Raw genomic sequence first — 6,000 nt, forward strand, 5'->3', positions numbered from 1 at the left:
AGTGAAAAGAACATTGGGGAAAAGGGCGAGAGATGATATTGCCTTTGTTGTATAGCGTTATTAGCTGCTTACCTTTCATATGAATTTCACACTTGCTTGTCTTGTAGCAGCCAGGGTCAGATTTAGCAAACCCTTCCCACAATGACCGATTTTCCATTCACATTACCCCAACGAACATCCATGGTGTCGCCTGCCACTTGCATTTGCCTTGATTGCGCCACACTAACACAAATTTTACTTTCAGATTTTCGCTTGATTTCAGTGGTTCTCTGTTCGCTCCTTCGGGCACATTGGCCAGCATCTGTAATAGAAACAAGAGAAGCTACAACACTCAAAGACATGTAACTCTTAAAAAGAAGAGAGCAGCACAGGACAAACAGCTGGCCAGTGGTATCAAGGAGAGCCAGGATTAATGTTTGGGAGGGGTGAGATGTTGGAGCAGTCAAGTCCTGGCTTGGGGAGAAAGATTTTATTTACCTCGCAGTAAGTTGTCATGGACACAAGGATTTTGTCTTATTTTTTTCTTATCCTGCAGATTCTCTCTGACGCTCCCCCAGGGGAACACAGACCTACAGAGAGGAAATTTGATCGAAAGTTTCGCCTGACGTTTATTTTTACCTGAACAGATGGATTAGAGAAGAAAAACAATCTAGAGCCAAAGTACAGTCTACAAATCTTTAATTTGGTGGAAGTGACCATTATAGTAGATGCACATTTTACATGGGTGTGTTAGGAACATATTGTCCTCTCTATATTGTGTTTGATTTTGTTCGTATTGCCACCTCCCAGCATTCTCTGCACATTCTCTGACTATGACGTCCTCACTACATCAGAGAGACTCGTCAAACAGATCCACTACGGCAAAAATACAAAGCAAACATTACCCCGCCACGTACACAAATGAAGACATCCACATTGTATGACCACTTAGACAAACACTCAAAGACCTCAGTTTGGACAAAATAAACTACAAGTGCTACGACTTCTAGCCACACAAGTGTTTTATATTGTACTCTGTGCGTGTATCAGGTAATATTCCATAGTGGTGGATTTCTCATTTGAAGCTGACTGTGTTTTCATGGACACGCTCACTCCTGTATTTCCCCTCACGAACAGAAAAACAAGCGCTGCTTATAAAAGAGCAGTTTGGCCAGTGTGTCTATAACAAGGAGCAATGCATTATTAAAAAGATAGCTACATTAAATAGTTGCCTTATTCTCGGAGGGAGAAAGTGAGTTTCTTGGTGATTCACCACATGAATAAAAATGCCTCATAATGATGTAATTTCAGACTAAGAAATAGCTCTCAGGGTTTACAACTGAATTGATTTACGATTCTGTTTACGGATTTACGGAGTTGTTCTGGGCACAAAATCAATGCTGTATGACATTACAAACTCCATACTATTTTAGTTTCAGGGATACAATTTCTTGTCATAAAGATTCAAACACGAGAGCAGGCACCATTGTTTCAGTCTCATTTCAAATGTTCCCCTTCATTCTGCATGCCACGGATACCTGTTCTTTACTATAAAGCCTAGATGTTCTGCGGCCTTTGTTCTTCATCCATAATGGGCAGTAAAGCCTAGTTAAAGTCACTGAACAAAATCCTATCAACAGAAGTGCAATGGATATGGCTGGTAATGACTGCTAGAAGGATGAAGGTCCTCCTGTGTGGATCAGGATGTCCAAAGCCAGAGCCTCATTTTCTGTACCAACTGAGCTCTGGACAGAACCTTGAGCTCTGGCTACTGGAGAGTGTGATATATTCTGGATCTTATAGGCAGGTGTATGCGCTTGGCATTTATAATACGGGCCTGGCAGAGCAGAAAAGTAAGAATAACTTAACTTGTGTGTTGCTGTGTTTGTTGATTCTAGCCACTGGGCACACACTGGTTGAATCAACGTTGTTTCCGTGTCATTTCAATGAAATTACGTTGAACCAACGTGGAATAGATGTTGACTGAGGGTCCTGTGTGGCTCAGTTGGTAGGGCACGGCGCTTGTAACGCCTGGGTTGTGGGTTTGATTCCCATAGGGGACCAGTACAAAAATGTGTGCAGTCACTCTGAATAAGAATGACTCAAATGTATTGGCGTCTGTGGGTAGTCACTACTGAATGCAATAAGATCCATCCTCATTATACAAGTGACTTTCTTATACTGAATTTGGTTAGTGAGCTACAGATTTGTTACCAATTTTAATTGTTTTCACAATAGTGTTTTTTAGCTCAAGGAGCATAATTTAGGCCTCATAGAAATGCTTTGGGTTGTGGTTGATGATTATTGTAATCCACAAATTCCATAACTTTCCACGCTTCACTGTATACCCTGTATTTATGGATTTCACAATTCTTGTGAAGCAACAAATAATCTCCTACTCTTGGTGTTGTTTTCACCTCATTTCACTAACTGGGCAGCCCTGCACCTATCAGCATCCCCAGACTACAGAACATGGAACCCTGAGATAAACCGCACAATGAAATTCCACTGATGATCAACAGGGGGCAAAGTAGCAGCCAGCAGCTGCAGTCACTTTTAATCTCAACCTACAATTCAGTCACAAACAAAACAACGAGCACGGAAACAAACAATAGACACCCTCCACAACTAATCTTGACTGACACATTCTGTATGTCATAGACACTATGGTAGGAGCAGAGCTCATTCAAACCATTTGTGTCCTGAACATTTGCGTCATGACATATTGCATTTCCATTGTCTTTCTCAAATCACTCCGCTCATGTCACTTCCGAAACAATTACAACTATTTGTTGGCCATGCCTGTGCCGTGATGTAGCAAGCAAAGACAAACTAAACCCAACTCGTCTTTTTCATTGCATGCTTTTAGATTTCATTTTTGTTTTAAATATGGCTTAGTATAGTTGCTTGCTATACTTACTAAGCATAAAAGGTAACACTAGTTTAATAAATACATTGTTAGCACCAGCAAGCCTCAAGAATAGTTGAACATAAAACAGAGCAAGCTTTTGTTCCTCTCTAGGTACTGATGATTAGGGATAAGCAGGTCAAGGTTTCATCCACAACATCTGTTGGTTTTCAACACTGACTCATTCCCAATGGTAATGAGTCTTATTCATTTTTGGAAAGCCTTTGAAACAACCCCTAGGATATCTGATCAAATGAAAGCCCTAAGGCAAGCATTTCTCTCTGAGGTTTTGGGGAAGAAGAAGATAGTGAGAGCTCCACCAGACTCATGCATATTGTATCACTAAATGTAGAGGCAATACAAATGTACTGACTATCCGTATCAATACCGTAGAGCAGTTCAACTCCAGGTTCCTTTTCAGGGGTGCATTTTCCCAGTAGACTCAGAAATAACACAAATATATCTGCAGTATTCTAAAATACAGATTTGTATTTCTATAACCATACACCCTCAGTAACAACGTAACATTTCCCCCCTAGAAAAGGCAATTCAATTTGAATGTTAGTCATTCTGTTCCCAGTGTTCTGCAATGAACAGTCTGAAAATAAGGATACATCTCACGCTTACATTTCCTGTCTCATGACTCGCCTTCTCCTCTCTCCCCTCCCCCATCACTAGCAGTCTGTCTCCTTTCTCTCTCTCTTTCTTTTTCTCTCTCTCTCCCAAAGGTGTTTGTTTATTCCTCCCTCCAGGCTGTAGGACTGAAGCACACTCCCACTGTCAAAGAACCCACCGACAGAGAAGATTAAAGGACCCAGTAAAACAACTAGTGTAACTCTGCTGACCAAACCATCTGTGCCTCTAAGAACACATCGGCAACAGCATAGAACACAAACTGCCGTTAACAAAACATTTTTTTTCTCACAGATTATATTGCATTTATGCTTAGGCGTCTTGTCGTTTCTGCATTCCTGTTTAGGCCTCAATAAGTATTTTGAGCACAGTTTGGATGGATGAAAATTACAGACGTGTTAACGTTGGGCCAGTAACCCGGAAGGTCGCTGGTTTGTATACCTGAGCCGACGAGGTGAAACACCTGTCAATGTGCCCTTGAACAAGGCATTCAAGGGCGCCGTAATACTATGGCTGACTTTGTAAAACAACATATTTCACGGCACCTAAAAAAAATATATAAATGTTTGGCCATTCGCAATTACATTCATTTTACATTACTAGCTGGGCCATTCTTTAAATGTTGTGACAAATGTGTCCTATGTCTGCAACAATGAAAACCTGATTGAATATCACATTTTTGAAGGGTAATTTAAATGTAAAAAGCTGTTTGAATAATAATTTTAATTGATCTGTATATTGCATAAATTATGTGTGTGCGTGTGTGTACTAGCTAGTCTTGGGAAGTATTGAAAGACAGTGCAGTGTAATAGCCCCCCCCTGTGGTTCATGCAAAACATTTTATTTTTCTCATATTTTTTTTTTTTTACTCACACCAAATGTCACTTCCAAAGTGACAGTTAATTTAAATAGGCCTATGCTAAAATACATTATATTTGACATGCATTGGTAGGGGCCCTACTAGCTACTCCCTTTCAACTGAAATTGTGTTACTTCTGTCTTAAACAAAACATTACCTATTTCCAATTTAAATTGTTTGAGTGTAGAACATAGACCAAAATACATGCACACGGCATAAGCCATGAAAAAAAGATTTCTAAATTAAACCTTTTCAGGGGAATTTAACTGCATAAGGCCACCACGAGATAGCTGTGTAACACATACTACTTCGTCTACATGAGATATGGAACACTTTTTCATGCGCTAACCAGCGCAGGCGCGGTGGCCAAGTGGTAAGGCGTCGGTCTCGTAAACCGAAGATCGCGGGTTCGAACCCCGTCCGTGCCTTTTAGGAGATTATAAATAGCATTTCTGCTAAATCAAAAATCGATGTACCATTTCCCTACTCCCAATATAATTTATAATAGAAAGCGTGATTAGCCACAACAACAGTCAAATTTGTGTTGATTTTCACTTCGACTGCATACATGACTTTTGAAACATTGTGTGGGACTACTTTAGCATCAATAGGGGGCAGCAAAGACTAATGTTTTTAATGCGTCCATACAATCTGTCCTTTAATGAGTACCTAATTGTAGGTACCTTAAAGTGAAACGTGACATATAGGCAGCAACTGACTAAATGAGTGTGCTAAATTGCGCAATATATTCATATTTTAAAAGAGACATGGGGACTTTTGTAAGAATTTTACAAAACAAAGCAATGTTTTGTTTTTGTTACATACCATTTCATCTGCATTTTCAAACCCTTTCATCATTAATCTTATTGTGAAAACCTTTTGGCGCGCGCGGAGCCCTGTTCTGGGCACCATAAACGCACAAAACAGTGTGACGCTCCATGGATTTTGAGGAATGCATTTCCCAGTTTCAATATTTGTATAATACTTTTAGGAAAATAAAACTCATAATCCCATTGACAGTAGGCCTAGCATATGCCAAACTATCCCCCCAATAGCTGCAGAAAACAACGCAGGACAACGCCATATCTGATTCTGATACGACCCCCCCTAGAATGGTTTTCTGAATTCCAACAGCCTATAATTAACAACAAAAACAAGTATATTTGGATAAATGCCATATTGCTGTTGTCTGTTTTTGAGACTGCATCACCCCCTTCACGGCCTCTCTTACCTCGTGGCGTGACCATGAAGCAATGTTTGAGGCGCTGGTATCGAGATTTTATTTTAATGCATTGAGTCAAGTCCGCCAGACACTGCTGAGCTCACCACTAGGAGCACGGATACTTAAAGAAACAACAACAGATAAAATCAGACAGTCGTTCCTCCCTATCCTGCTGACTGGTCTGATATTATCATGGTAAGTTTAAAGCGACGTTATATCCATGATACACGGAAGATGTTTTGCTTGAGAGGTCGGAGCGGCTGTCATGTCGTCTGTCTACCAGGGCTGGGAGGGCCAGCAGGTGTGAGGGGAATTCTTATTGCTGTCACTTCGATTATCTAATAATTATAGGCCTATGTTATTGATCATTTTGAATAGCGCAATGAACGCTAAACTAGT

The 6,000-nt window shown here is 40.4% G+C and overlaps 1 protein-coding gene and 1 non-coding gene across 2 annotated transcripts in view; one reads left to right on the forward strand and one right to left on the reverse strand.

Annotated features, from left to right (window-relative positions):
• LOC115198550 (axin-1) overlaps window positions 1–414 on the reverse strand; it is a 45,218-nt gene extending 44,804 nt beyond the window's left edge. The window contains exon 1 of the mRNA XM_029760574.1: window positions 73–414. The gene's annotated coding sequence lies outside the window, so the exon portion shown is untranslated. The remainder of the gene's footprint in view (window positions 1–72) is intronic.
• A 4,321-nt stretch (window positions 415–4,735) lies between these two features.
• Window positions 4,736–4,807, forward strand: trnat-cgu (transfer RNA threonine (anticodon CGU)). The gene has a single exon. It is a non-coding gene; the product is annotated as a tRNA-Thr (tRNA).
• Window positions 4,808–6,000: the final 1,193 nt, after the last annotated feature.

Source organism: Salmo trutta, chromosome 1, assembly GCF_901001165.1.
Source record: "Salmo trutta chromosome 1, fSalTru1.1, whole genome shotgun sequence".
Classification (NCBI taxonomy): domain Eukaryota; kingdom Metazoa; phylum Chordata; class Actinopteri; order Salmoniformes; family Salmonidae; genus Salmo; species Salmo trutta.